This window comes from Saimiri boliviensis, chromosome 1, assembly GCF_048565385.1.
Source record: "Saimiri boliviensis isolate mSaiBol1 chromosome 1, mSaiBol1.pri, whole genome shotgun sequence".
NCBI classification, from domain to species: Eukaryota; Metazoa; Chordata; class Mammalia; order Primates; family Cebidae; genus Saimiri; species Saimiri boliviensis.
In genome coordinates, this window is record NC_133449.1 from 69842296 (window position 1) to 69857736 (window position 15441).

At 41.2% G+C, this 15441-nt stretch overlaps 1 long non-coding RNA gene across 1 annotated transcript; it reads left to right on the top strand.

Moving 5' to 3' along the window:
- Window positions 1-14518, top strand: LOC141580837 (uncharacterized). Its single transcript, XR_012513223.1, has 3 exons — window positions 1-137; window positions 12953-13117; window positions 13790-14518. It is a non-coding gene; the product is annotated as an uncharacterized LOC141580837 (long non-coding RNA).
- Window positions 14519-15441: the final 923 nt, after the last annotated feature.

The window sequence follows — 15441 nt, forward strand, 5'->3', positions numbered from 1 at the left end:
AGCAAAAATGAGGAACAGAAATGCTAGGGGTTCAGTCTGGGTCCTGTTGCTCACTGCAGAGAAAGCCAATCACTGAGACAACAAGCACTGCCAGGGAAGAAAGCTTAATTAAGTTGCTGCAGAAAAGAAAAGGGGAGGTAAGTCTTAAAACTGTCTTCTCAGCTGACTAAAATTAGGGATTTATATGGCAGGGAAGAAATGTAACTACGTGTGGGAAAACAGGAATTAGGGAGAAGTAAGGAAGTAGTCATGACAGATGAGGGATCTGGTGTCTTATTGTCTGGACATGGTGATCTGTTAAGTTTCATTTCCTGAAACTATCAAGGGGGCCTGAGGGTCAGTTTCCTGAGAAAGGAACTCAGAAGACAAATGTAAATTTCAAGCTTTAAGACCAGGAGTGTCAATTTCTATGTCTATCCAAAGACCATAAGCATCAGTTATATGGGTATATTGGTCCAGTTTCAGAGAAACCCAGTAAACATGAAGGTTAAACTGAGGTAAATGCAAAAAAATATATATATTGTCTGGATATGACTTATAATAACAATAATAATGTACAAATACAAATTCAAACCAAATGAGATATCATTTTACTCCCACTAACTTAGCAAACACTAGGAAGCCTGACAGTATCTCTTGCTGGTGAGTGTGTGGAACAATAAGGACTCTTACAACATGACTGAGGGTGTAAATGAGTATAAACACTTTGGAAAATAACTTGACTTTATCTCATAAAATTATGCATGCTTTACCACCATGCAATACCCCAGGGAAATTCTTGCACATGTGCACACTTTAGCAAGTTCAAAAATGTTTATAGCATCATTGCTTGTAACAGCAAAAACTGGAAATAACTCAAATGCTTCTCAGTGGGAGAACATATAAATAAATTGTGATCTATTTGTACAAGTAGTCCCTAACGGTGCAAATGATCAAAGTACAGCTAACTGATACAATATTGACAAATTTTTGGGTAAATAACATTGAGTTAAAAAAAAGATAAGTCACAGAGATTGTGTATAGAAGATTGACCCCACTGTATGGAAGCTCAAAAAACAAGCTAAAACTAAAATTTTAAGAATATTTACCTATGTGGTAAAAGCTATTTTATAAAACCAAGAGAATGATAAATGCAAAATCTAAAATGATGGATCCTGCTAGGGGTAGAGAGAAGAGGGGATGAGTAGAGGCACATAGATCACTTCAAAGGTATCAAAGAGTGACAGTTCTTAAGTTGCATGACAGGTTCATGAATGTTTATGTTATTACTATGCTTTATAACTGCTATGGTTTAGATATAATTTTGTTTGTCCTCACCAAACCTCATGCCCAGTGTAGTACTGTTGAGAGGTGGGGCCTAATGGGCAGTGTTTGGGTCCTGTGGTGGATCTCTCATGAAAAGGTTAATGCTCTCCCTTGAAAGTGAGTGAGCTCTCATTCCATTAGTTTTCAAGAGCACTTTTTGTTAAAAAGAGCCTGGCACCTCTCCTCCCTGCCACTCCCTTTGGCCTGCCACTGCTTCTTCCTCTTTTTCCATGTGATCTCTGCACATGCTGGATCCTTTTACCTTCTGCCATAGGTGGAGGCAGTCCAAGGCTTTCACTGGAAGCCAAGTAGGTGCCAGTGCCATGCTTCTTGTACAGCCTGCAGAACCGTGAGCTAAATAAACCTTTTTTCTTTATAAATTACCCACCCTTAGGTATTCTTTTATATCAACGCAAAACAGAATACGACAATAATATATGTGTATATATCAAGCATTACATAAAAAGTAATAAATAGTGGGAGTTGCGAGGCTGGCTTCCAAGTCAGAGTGTCTGGTTCTCAGTTCTGGCACTACAACTTAAGTGGTTGTGCAACCTTGGGTAAACCACTTAATCTTTTTAAGTCTCAGTATTCTCATCCATAAAATGGGAGCAGTAATAGTTCCATTTTCATAGTTATTACGAGGCTTATATAAGATAATACCACAGCACTCAGTAAGTGTTCAGTAAAATGTAAGGAGAAATTATTATTATTACTTTTACTTCTGAATTTACCCTCACAGTGGCCATTGTGTGTGATCAAGGTCATTGATCATCATCTGTCAGGGTGTCAATCCACTCATCTCCAGCTTCACCTCCCTAGTGCATCTCACCTTTTTATGCCTTCATATTTACCTTCTTCCCTCCACTCCCACCTCACAAGTAATCTCACGAACATAAACATGGACAGCATCCAAAGCTTGTCTGACAGAGCATTTAAAAATACATATATGGTTGTCAAAAAGAGGATCCTAAGCATGAAAGGCCAGAATTTTCCTTGCTTTAGGGCTCAGCAGATCTGGCTATTGCTTCAGAATGTGTTTGGCTGGCTTTCTTTGGTCTTTAATGAAACTCTGAGTGAGTAATATCTAAGTGATGGATCCTTAAGGGCTCCAACCAGGATACTCAATTTGATGAAATAAAATCAACAAATATCCCTCTAGGAAGATTTGGATGCTGATGGGATATGAATAGGTTGTGAAAATGCCTCCTTTGGAACTGGGATTCCTAGGAAATAATCAATGTACAGTTGGTTAGGGCATTGTGACAAATCTGGCTAGAATTCTGGCAGCAAAATTTTGAGACTAAAGTGTTTGTTTTTGTTATAGCCTTGGGACTGGAGAAAAATAAGTACAAAGTTGCATTTTTTCCTACTTTGTCTTTTCGTTTTGGTTTCAGTACAGCACGGGCCAACCGCATTGGGCTTAGGGAATGGCATTTTGCAGTATGTTTCAGAGAGCTTCCCTTTGTGTTCTTCAGAGTTGCAGTTGATTTCCTTGGCTGGAAACAAGGATGAAAGGAGATGCTCATATCTAGCTGTCTCCATTCCCCACCAAACCTAATGAAATGCAATCTACAGCGTGATGACTAATGTAGTTCTTCTGTCTGTGGCTGCTGGCTCCCAACTCTTTCTCAGGTTTTTCTTTTCCCTGGATGCTGTCATTGGATCATGTAATAAATTGATTTGTGTCCCCCTAAACAGATGTTGAAGTTCAAACCCACAGTTACTTCAGAATGTGGAAACTGCTTGGAAATAGGGTCATGAAACTTGATAGGAAAATCTCTCTCACCATATACAACAATCAACCCAAAATTGATTAGACTAAGTGTAAAATCTGAAACTATGAAACTACTAGAAGAAAACATAAGGAAAATGCTTTACAACATTGGGTTGGCCAAAGATTTTTTAAATATAAAATCTCAAAAGCTCAGGAAACAAGAGCAAAAGATAGGCAAATGAGATTACATGAAACAAACAAACAAAAAAAATTGCACCACACAGGAAACAATTACTGAAGTGAAGTGACAACCCAGAGAATGGGTGAAAATATTTTCAAATTGCACATCTGGTAAGGGATTAATATCTGAAATATGTAAGAAACTTAAACAATTCAAGAGCAACAAATACACAAAGAAATAGCTCTATTAAAAAATGGGCAAAAGATCTTAACAGATATTTCTCAAAAGAAGACATACAAATGGCCAGTGGATACATGCAAAAATGCTCATCATCACTAGTCATCAAGGAAATGCAAGTCAAAACCACAAAGATGTACCACCTCATTCCAATTAGAGTGAAACAAAAGAAAACGTGTTGGCAGAGAAAAGGGTATATTTACATGCTGTTAGTGATGGATATGCTAACTACTCTACTTTGATCACTATATAAAATATACATTTTGGAAATATCAGTCGTATCCCATAATGTATAATATGTATTATATAATACAAATATATAATATGTATTATGGGGTACAACTGATATTTCCAAATGTATGTGTGTCAATTTAAAAAGAAGAACAAAGGATCCAATTTTTAACATAAAATAAATAAATAAATAAATATATTCCAGAAAATCTGAAAAGACTTCAAAGGTCTGGGGAAGACATAGAAAAAAAGCATACTTACTGTACCTTTCTCAAATTAAAAACTGGACCCATTCTTTTTTTGAGACACAGTCTTTATCTGTCATCCAGGCTGGAGTGTAATGGTGCAACCTTCACCTCCCAAATTCAAGCAATTACCTTACCTCAGTTTCCCAAGTAGCTGGGATTATAGGCGTGTGCCAACATGCCCTGCTAATTTTTTAAATTCTTGGTAGAGATAGGGTTTCACCGTGTTGCCCAGGCTAGTCTTGAACTCCTGGTCTTGTCATCTACCCATCTCAGCCTCCCAAAGTGCTGGAATTACAGGCATGAACCACAGCACCCAGTCCAAGATTTTTCTTTCTTTTTTTTTTTTTTTCACATTCAGTTATTTTATTTAATTTTCTAGTGGACAATTTACATATCTCCCCCACCCAAAAAAACATGCTTAGCCTATTCTTTGAAAAAGTAACTAACATTTTGTTGTTGTTGTTGTTGTTGTTGAGACTGAGTTTTACTTTCGTCGCCCAACCTGGAGTGCAGTGGTGCCATCTCGTCTCAACCTCTGCCTCTTGGGTTGGAGCAATTCTCTTGCCTTAGCCTCCTGGGTAGCTGGGATTACAGGTGCCTGCTACCATGCCCAGCTAATTTTTGTATTTTTAGTAGAGACGGGGTTTCACTATGTTGGCCAGGCTGGTCTCAAACTCCTGACCTCAGGTGATCCACCCACCTGGGTCTCCCAAAGTGCTAGAATTACAGGCGTGAACCACTGTACCCGGCCACCAACATATTGTTTAAAACAGCTGTCTTCAACCTTTTTGGCACCAGGGACTTGTTTCATGGAGGACAATTTTTCCAAAGACATTAGATCCTCATAAGGAGCACTTTACTTAGAGCCCTTGCAGGAACCTTTGATAATAGTATTCACACTCCTATGAGAATCTAATGCTGCCACTGAGCTAATAGGAGGTAGAGCTCAGGTGGTAATTCGAGTGATGGGGAATGGCTGTAAATACAGATGAAGCTTCACTTCCTCACCCACCGCTCACCTCCTGCTGTGCAGCCTGCTTCCTAACAGTCAACAGACTCATACTGGTCTGCGGCCTGGTGGTTGGGGACCCCTGGTTTAAAAGCTTAATCTATTATTTTCAGTTTGTGAACACTCTTCATTTCATGCAATCTCAGACACACCCTTTGAGAAATGTTGCATTTATTTACAATCCCTATGACCCAGTCAACAAGTGGAGTATCTGAGTGAGCTTGCCCCACACCTAGGGCCATTGTGACAGTGAGTAGGAGAGGAACCTGATGATGATATCCTGGAATAAGAGAAGAAAATGTGACTGACTATGTTGCAAAACAGAGTCAGGAGCCTCTCAATTACTCTTTATGCAGGAGGAGGTTTAATGACTGTCCTATCTAGATTTCGTTTCTTCTTGGGGGAGGCATAACTTTCTTTATCCAGGTAGTTGGTGGTTCTACACTGTTGTCCTTGATTGTCTGACCCTATTCAATTTACTTGTTTCTTCCTTCTTACTGCCACTGAACCTAACCTTGTCATACAGATGTATCGTGCAGTCCTGACAAGTCCTCAGATTGGATGTCTGGGTGATGACAAAGGATACCCACAGTTTTCCTAGGTATTGAGGAAGGAGACCCAGGCATCTGGGACCACCTCCCCCTCGACTTCCACAATGCATTTCAATAGAAGAAAAAGCAGGCCAACTGGGGCCTCCGGAATCACCTTCCTGTAAATAATACACTTGGTATTGGGGAAACTCTCCAGAAGACACTGTTGTTACTTAAAACAAGATCAAACCCCCACCCCACTCCTCCATCCAGAGACCGGAGTCTTTTCATATGTGATTCCTAAAGCTGTACACCCAGAAACCCTTTCATATGTGATTTCTAAAACTGTAAATCCAAAACCCTTTCACTCGTGATTTCTAAGGCTGTAAACCTAAGATTCTTCCACATGTAATATCTAGATCGTAAGCCTATATAAAGGCAGAACCTTCCTTTGTTAGATGAGCTGGGTTTGGACAACTCATCACCTGATTCCCGGCGGTAATAAACTCCTCCCTTTCCCATTCGGTGTTCGAGAGCTCTGTTTCTCACTGCCACTCCTGCTACAGTATGGTTGAGATTTTTCACGTGTAGCTCTGTCATTTTAAGCTCATACACTGAACTGATGAATCTACAAATTGGCAGATTTTCCCAGCCCAAATGTGGAGTAGAGCTTAAAGGAAAGGAAGATATCTCCTGTAAAGTGACCCATCTAAGAAGTGGCCAAGCGGGACTCCAGCCCAGCCCTCCCTCACCACCAGCTTCTCTTCTGCCCTGTCCTGATCCTTCCAAAGGCATAGTGCCATTGTAGTCGGAAAATAATTTCAAACCGCTTAGCTATTAAAATTCTGTCTCTTAAACTTACATGAGGGCAGCTGTAATGCTTATTTTTGAAATTCAAGCCCATCTATGATTTATTTCATGCTTACCATTTGTCAGTCTGTGTGGGTTGTCCACATGAACAGTTCGTCTGATCCTTACAACTAACCTGCAAAACAGACAGGTTTGTGTGAAAACTGCTATGACCTGAAAGCACTTTTTTTCTGAATGTTTTTGTTCTTAACCTCACTTAAAAAAATCACTTAAATTTTATTTCTGTATAGATAATACATGCAAAAAATTTAAAGGTATAAAAATCTATATAGTAAGAGTAAACCCCTCCCTCTCTCTTCTATCCACCCCTTGTGCATTCAGTTTTCCTCTCCAGAGGCATCCGCTGTGCACTGTTATGTTTCTTTTCTTATCTTCTACAAGTGTCTCAGGCATTTGCAACATATATGTGTATATTCTGTTCCTCATGCACATGAATATATGCATTGTCCTGGGTCTAGCTTTGTTTCACTTTATAAAATACTAAATATCCTGGGGAGCTTTCAACCTTAGTCCAGAACTGCCTCACTCATTTTAAAAAAAACCTGTCTTTGGGTGAACATTTAATTAAGTTATAATGTTTTGATATAAAAAGCACAGCAATACCTATCCTTGTGTGTATGTTTTTGTTTTGTTTTGAGATAGAGCCTCGCTCTGTCGCTCATGCTGGAGTGAGCAATCTTGGCTCACTACAATCTTCCCCTCCTGGGGTCAAGCAATTCTCCTGCCTCAGCCTCCTGAGTAGCTGGGATTACAGGTGCCTGTCACCATGCCCAGATAATCTTTGTATTTTCAGTTAGATATGGGGTTTCACCATGTTGGTCAGGCTGGTCTCAAACTCCTGACCTCAAGTGATCCACCCATCTCGGCCTCCCGAGGTGCTGGGATTACCGGCGTGAGCCACCGCTCCTGGCTTGCATGTTTGTATTTACTTACTATTGTGTGGATACATTATTACATTTCACACACTTGTAGGCAAAGCTCATTGCTTTTAAACTAAATAAAAAATGGTTTAAAATTAATTTAATCCTTATGCCATGAATCAAAATATACTCTTTTTCTTGGCCTGTCTCGTTCCTCAATGACCACATCATCTGAAAATGGGTCAGTTTTTGCACAGGCCCAAACGCATACAAAAGTATCTCAAATCTAGGTTGATTGGTAGGAGACATGACTAAAAATCAGACTGGTTAGATATGCTGGAGGAGATTTTAGAATGAGAAATGAAATCCCAGAACCTCTGAATGTTAGAGTTTGAAGAGATCTTAAGGTTCAGGTTGTTTTAGATGAGGTCTTAAATGACAAGCTTATCTGTGCTTGAGCACAGAACATAATTACTGGTCTACTGACTGAAGGATAGATTTAAGTTTAAGGTAGTAGTTGGAACTGCATTGTCCAATACAGCAACCACAAGCACTTAAAATATAGTTTAAATTGAGATCTACTGTAAGTGTAAACTACCAACAGGATTTTGAAGACTTCATACTAAAAAAAGTATTGTCTCAATAATTTTTATATTGGTTGCATGTTGAATTGTTAATATTTTGGATCTATTTGGTTAAATAAAATACATTCTCAAAATTAATTTCACACCTTTATTTTGATTTTTTTAAAATGTGACTTTCAGAAAATGTAAAATTACATATGTGGCTTGCATTTTATTTCTATTGGACACTTCTAGGTTGGACTATTTGGGAAGGGAAACCTACTTATTTGAAGACTCACTTAGGTCAGAACAGGGAATAAATTGATTTTCTCTGTTTAACATCTATTTCCTGTTTGGGATGAGAAAGTTTATATTGAGACTATTGAATTTCATAATCTTTCCAGTATGTGTTCCTGTTTGAGGATGAACGTGGCATGCCCTTATTTTCACACTAGCTTTCACATTCCTTGCATGCAGCTTTTGTGACTGATTCATCAGACAACGCTTCTGATTTAATGTTTATCTGACCAGTTATTTCAGAAGAGAGAGATAAAGTAGGAATTGAGAGGTTGCTGTGCCTTTGCCAGTCATTCAGCCTGAGTCACAAGGCTCATCTAAAAAAGTACGGGCGGCGGGGGGCGGGGGGGTCCCCACATACAAATTTAAAGACAAACAAACATTGCAATGTAAATGATTTTGTCACACAGCATTGTTTGTGTATATGTGTGTTCCTAGCAGCTTTATTGAGGTGTAATTCACATCCCATACAATTCACCCATTTAAAGTGTTTTTTTTTTTATTTTTTATTTTCACAGAGTTGTACAACCATCACTACAACCACATTTAGAACATTGTCATCAACACAAAAATAAACTTCTTATCTCATTATCAGTCACTCCATACTTCCTCCCAACCCCTCCAGCCTCTGGCAACCACTAATCTACTTTTATGTCGCCATAGATTTATCTGTTCTTGACATTTCAAGATCCATTCATGTTGTGTGCTTTCAAGGTCCATCCACTTTGTAGCACATGTCAGTACTCCATTCTTTCTTGTTGTTGCATAATATTTGTGGGTATGCCATATTTTATTTATTCATTCACCAGTTGATGGACTTTTGAGTTATTTCTACTGTGTGGCTATTATGAGCAATGCTGCTATGAATATTCACCTACACATTTTTTTGTATCATTTCACGTTTCATTTCTTTTGGGTACATGCCTAGGAGTGGAATCACTGGGTCATATGGCAACTCTATTCATAGTTTGTTAGGAAATGCTGGGCTGTTTTTCAAAGTGGCTGCACCGTTTTACACTCCTGCAAGCAATGCTTGAGGGTTCTGATTTCTTCACATGCTCTCCAACGTTTGCTTTTTTCCTTTTGAGCACAGCCATCTTCATGGGTGTAAAGTGGTATCTCGCTGTGGTTTTGATGTGCATTTCCCTGATGGCTACGTGGTTTTGATGTGCATTTCCCTGATGGCTACATTTGTGTTTTTATAATACATTTTATCCATTTCTGAAAATCCACTCACCAGGCTGTTTATTCAATATTAGTACTGGGGCTCCCTTCCTTCAGTCATTAGACCATACCTTACTTCTAGATGCTTCTTACTTTCTAGATCTAGAAATAAGGCGGGGGCCTACTGCTTAGTCCTTGTTGGCCACATCATTACCACTGCGCCTTCCTCTGCTTTGTTGCACCGTCAACAGCTTGTCTCCCACCACAGACCACGTTTTCTGCTTTCACATGGGTGGCTCTGACCGTTCTCTCTCCCAGCACGCCTCAGCTAGTGCCCCCATGCGGCCATTACTTGCAAGTGCAGCACAGGGCCCTGCCTCTTGCAGAGACTTGCACCCTTCAGCCACTTCCCCTCAGGTGGGAAGTGAAACCTACTTCATTGTGTTCTCAGAACCCCTTTCCTTTTACGAAATTTATGCCAACTGATGCTTCGAGCCTATACTTTAGAAAACCTAATTACAGGTCATCTCTAAAGTAAGGAAATCCAAGGCTTCCATACATAAATGCTTACCCCTTGGTTTACAATGAGTTAAAGCAATAGAGATGGTGTCTTGGATAGAATCCCCTAGAAGCAGAGTCCAAAACAGGGATTTAGATGCAGAAGATTTATTGAGGGAGTGTTCTTCAGAAACAGAGTTAAAAACTTAAAGAGGTGACAAGAAAGCAGGATAGGGAGAGGGAAAGAGCTGAGCAAGGTCATTGCCTCAGGGGAAGCCTCACGTTAGTCTCATCCACAGGGCTAGACTCTAAGACAGTGCTGGCCAGTAGAACTTACTGTGATGATGGAAATGTTCTACAGAATCTGCACTGTCCAATAGAGCTGCCACTGGCTGACTGAGCACTTGCAATGTGGCCAGTATAACTGAGGAACTAAGTGTTTAATTAAATTAAATGTAAATTTAAATAGTTAATATGGCTAATGGCGACCACATCAAACAATATAATTATGGAGTATAAACCTCAAGACAGAATTGAGGCAAGGGGGTTTGCCTCTTGTGCTCTCATTGGTTGCAGGCTGCCTTGGCATTGGTGGGAGAATGGGGTGGGGCGTAATTTCCCTGGTAACTGTGTTAGCACCAGACATTCACACAGCTGGGGTGGGTGCACTGGGCCAAGCAAAGGGGATGGGGGCGGGGTGGGGAGGGGGGTGCACCACAGCGCCTACTACAGGCTAGGTCTCAACAGGGTCATCCTGACATCATATTTTAATCTCAGTTCATGGATTCTCCAAGAACTAATTATAGCCATAGAGAAACCTGAGGCCAACAACTAGCCATGCACGTCATACAGCAGAACGGCCTTCTCAATCCTCAAAGCTCAAATCTCTGGCAAATTTTCTAATAGTTTGCTGGTCCCAAGAGGAGGGTCATAATGTTTTGCATAAGCATACAAAGGAATGCAGAGAGAATTTTTTTGTGGGCTTCTGAGCATTAGCTTTTTCAGCCATAGAGAGGAATTTATTTGAATCAACAATATTTACTACAGTCTCAGAGATGACTAGCCTCAGAGCTCTAAAAATGAAGAAAAAAGCAAATAACCTTGGTCTTCCTATGCTAAAGTATCATAGATTTGAAGTTATAAATGAGGAAAATCAAGTTCATGTTTTATTTATAGCTATTAAACTTGATTCATGGTGTTGGAAAAAGCACGTTCAGCTTAATTTATGCAGGAATTAACTTTGGTGGAGATTAATTTTGAATCTATAGCTCCTTCCTAATGTATATCATCTCTATTCATAATTTTGGCTTGTAGAGAAGACAATAGTGAGTAAAAACAGAAACAAGAGCAAAAAAATTCCAAAGAGAAATTCTTTGAATCCTTAAAATGAAAATAACAAGATGTCTTAAAAATGGTGTCTTAAAAATAACAAGATGTCTTCACTGGTGCAGTTAGAATTTGGAATTAATTTAATGATCCATTCCATTGAGTTTTGACATTTGGTACAGAGTTTTATCTGGAAATACTGGGAGCAGTGGCTCACACCTGTAATCCCAGCACTTTGTGAGGCCAAGGCAGGCAGATCATTTGAGGTCAGGAGTTAGAACCAGCCCGGCCAACATGGTGAAACCCTGTCTTTTCTAAAAATGCAAACATTAGCCAAGTGTGGTAGCAGGCACCTGTAATCTCAGCTATATCTACATATAAATGTGTATGTTTGTGTTTGTGTGTGTGTATTTTAGAGACAATATTTTTCTCTGTTGCCTAGGCTGGAGTGCAATGGCACGATCACAGCTCACTATAGCCTTGAACTCCTGGGCTCAAGCGCTCTTCCTTCTTCAGCCTCCCAAGAAGCGAGTACTACAGGCATGCATCACCATCACTGACCAATTAAAAAAAATTTTTTTTTTGGTACAAATTGTGGCCTTGCTATGTTGCCTAGGCTGATCTCAATCTCCTGGGTTCACATGATCCTCCTGCCTCAGTCTTCCAAAGCACTGGGATTACAAGTGCGAGCCACCATGCCTGGCCAGTTTGGCACATATTAATACAAGTCTTGACAATAAGGAATTAAGAACTCTGGAATGTTTCAACTAGTATTATACTTCTGTTATCTATGCCACATCTGTATAGACTACCGTGTGTGTGTGTGTGTGTGTGTGTGTGTGTGTGTGTGTGTATGTGTGTGTATGTGAGAGAGACAGAGAGAGAGGGAGGGAGGGAGAGAGAGAGAGGGATAGGAGAGGGTGCTTCAAGGTGGTTAAAAAATAGGGCTCTGGATTCTGCTATTTTGGGTCTGTTTCACCTAAGAGTGGGCGGAACCCTGTAGGTCTTGTCCTCTGTACCACTCTAGGAACCAAGGGTGGAATCTGGCCTGTGTTTCTAGGTTGTCTGAACTCCTTGGCTCCTAGTGGTGTGGTATTCTGGTTAAAGAACTGGAAACCTCAGTCTCCTGAGTGTAGAAAGCATTTGTTTTATTAATTTATTACTTTACACTGCATACTATCATAAGGGTTTGTGATAAAACTTACAATAAAGGAGAAAATGCCAGAGGTAAAAACAGAAGAGCTTATGATGCTTGTGTATGTGTATGTGGCATAGGGATATGTGTGTATGACGTACATGTGTATAAAGTGTGTGTGCACATTGGGAGAGGAGACAGGTGGCAATGAGAGAAAGACAGCTGTGTCCAAAAAGTCAAAGGGAAGCACAGAATAAAGCTTGGAGCCTCTTGGAAGTCAAGGGAAAAGGAGAACAATAGATCTGATGCCTAATATAAGAAAGTATATCAGCTTGCCAAGAGGAATTGATTTTGTTTTGTTGTGGAATGTCATCTTTATTTTAATTTTTATTGTTTTTATTTTTTGAGATGGAGTGTTGCTCTGTCTCCTAGGCTGGAGTGCAGTGGTGCTGTCTCAGCTCATTGCAACCTCTGCCTCCTGCGTTCAAGCAGTTCTCCTGCTTCAGCCTCCCGAGTAGCTGGGATTACAGACACCCACCACTACGCCTGGCTAATTTTTGCATTTTTAGTAGAGAAGGGGTTTCACCGTGTTGCTCAGGCTGGTCTCGAACTCCTGACCTCAAGTGATCCACCCACCTTGGCCTCTCAAAGTGCTGAGATTATAGGCATGAGCCACCTCACCTGGCCATCCTAATGTTTTTTGAAAGAAATAAAACTGTCTTTATTAAAAAATGAAAACAAATAACAGTAGATAATGTCTTCTTTCCTTTTCTTTTCTTAGACCTCACCCATTTTACTTGCTTATGTTGCCTGCCAGACCCTGGCTGACACTTGTATTTATGGCCCCTGATGCAGGGAATGCTGTTCCGAGCTCTTCACACTTGCCTCTACCTGTGCAAACCCTCATGCCAGTCCAAGTGCCAGTAGACGGGCAGAGGAAGAGATGGTGAGTTGGCCTCCGCCCTTCCTATGGCAGATGATGCCCTCTCTCTGCAGTTTATTAAGGTTTCCATGACTCTTCTTTCCTCAGCCCCCAGCACTGCTGTCACCACAGCAGCCAGTGCCCAGGACTCCAGGTCTTCTCTGGTGATGGGGCATAGGTGCCAAGGGAGGGTGTCTGGCAAGAGGGCAGCAAAAATGTCTCCCCTACATGGGGTCTTGTCTGTTGGTTTTTAATTTTAAAAATTGCAGGGGCATTCTACTTGGCCGCGTGTTTTACTGGACAAAAGCAGAGAGTCTAATATTAAGTTGTTGTTCTGTGGATTATGTGACCAAGTGAGTGATTCGGTTTGCTTCTAGCCTGTGTCCTTGGCAGTTGCATGATTTAGTTCTGAAAGGGAAAACAAATCTCTCTCCTTCACCAGCGCTCCACAAAAAGCAAGGCAGGAAGCTTAGCCAAGTGCGCAAATCTCTACTGTGAACTTTTCTGCCGCATGAGGGGAATTACTGGCCCTTGAAAGCCATTGCAGACAGATAAGAAGCAAGGTTATAACACGATTTGACATGGAGTCTTGAAGAGTCTCACTTAGAAATGTGGAAAGTGCAGTTTTAGAAGCACCATTTCAGGAGATTAAGATTTGAAATTGTCTTGCTTTATCTTGCCGTTTTCTTTTCACAGGCTTTTCTTTAGGTTTTGTCGTGGAGTCCTTTTTTTTTTTTTTCTTCCTTTCTCTCCCCAGCGTACACTTGAAGGTTTGCAACGCTTCACGCTTTAAGACTTGAGAGAAACGGAGTCAATTCAATCTGACCGACTTCATAGTCACCGACTTCCCGTGCATTTGCTTGCTGTGAAAAGAAAAGCATGTGAAGAAAAATATATTGCCACTGAAGGAATGGATCTGTCTCAGATATAATTGCTCGTTTTTATCTGTCCCTTGTGTACAAACTCCTTCCAGCCCTAGCTCTTCTGAATGTATGCACCCTCCAGGCCACTTCCCCGATACATCCGGCCACGCTAGCAACGTCTTTGCCAGTGCCAACGTCCTGGGTCTTTTCCTGATTCCCTGAGATCCCTGGAGCTGCTCACAAGCCTTGAGGCCCTGGGCTCTTGGAAGCTGAAGCAAAACCTGAAACAACCTCACTGGGCTTTCCAATCATTGTGCTGAAACACCTCCAGCAAGGAGCCACATCATCCCATTTCCGGGCACGTGGGTGCTGGAGCTACTGGGCTTCTAGCCCCGGGTTGATGGTCTTACAGAGCTTGAGATCAGATTCTAGTCCAGAGGGAAGAGCAGATTCAGTTTCTTGAGAAGAAATCAGGAAGCAATGGCTGGCCTCAGATTTTCTGGAGCAATCCTGCTTTTAAGCATTTTTATTTTGTGGTCTACAAAAATCCTTTTGTCCATATTAGAGCATGTGTTCTAACTGCGGCAGGGTGGGCGTGGGGAGGTGGGGAGCTTGGGAAGATGTAGGTGTAGCAACCGACAGAAACTGATGCCGGGGAACTGTTCTGGGGAGGCCACTGTCACTATCAGGATATTGTGTTATTACGAGGGCCACTTACAGGAACAGCGGTTGAGGTTGGCTTACCTGTTTAGCTCATTCTCAGTCTTGTCAGCTAAACAGACATCGGGTCTCTGGTGTGTTGGTGGAGGAAGAAGAATGGGAGGATCTGGAGCTGGGAATACACACGAGGGTCTAACGCTTTGGCAGCATTGCCATGGGTGTGATGCACAGCCAGAGGCTTTCAGATGGCATTGGGGAGCTGGGACTGGAGGTGAAGGGGGAAATGTAGACTCAATAAAAACAAGGAGTAGGAGAAACTTTGCCTATTCCGCTGTTTTGTTTAGGCCAACCATAATCCCTGGGATTTAACTTCTGAATAATGAAATAAAAAAGAACAAACAGATGGGTACAGTGGCTCATGTCTATAATCCCAGCACTTTGGGAGGCTAAGGTGGGTGGATCATGAGGTCAGGAGTTAGAGACCAGCCTGGCCAACATGGTAAAACCCCGTCTCTACTAAAAATACAAAAATTAGCTGGGCACGGTGGCAGTCGCCTATAATCCTAGCTACTCGGGAGGCTGAGGCAGGAGAATTGCTTGAACCCAGGAGATGGACGTTGCAGTGAGTGGAGATCACACCACTGCACTCTAGCCTGGGTGACAGACAGAGCAAGACTCTGTCTCAAAAAAAAAAAAAATCCCAAAATAGAACAAATAATATGTGAAGATATTGATGCCAATGATGTAGCAATTGCTAGGGTCTTGGGTCAGTTCCTAGCAGTTTTGCTAGCATGCATATTAGCAGGTGACAGGATAACTACTGTG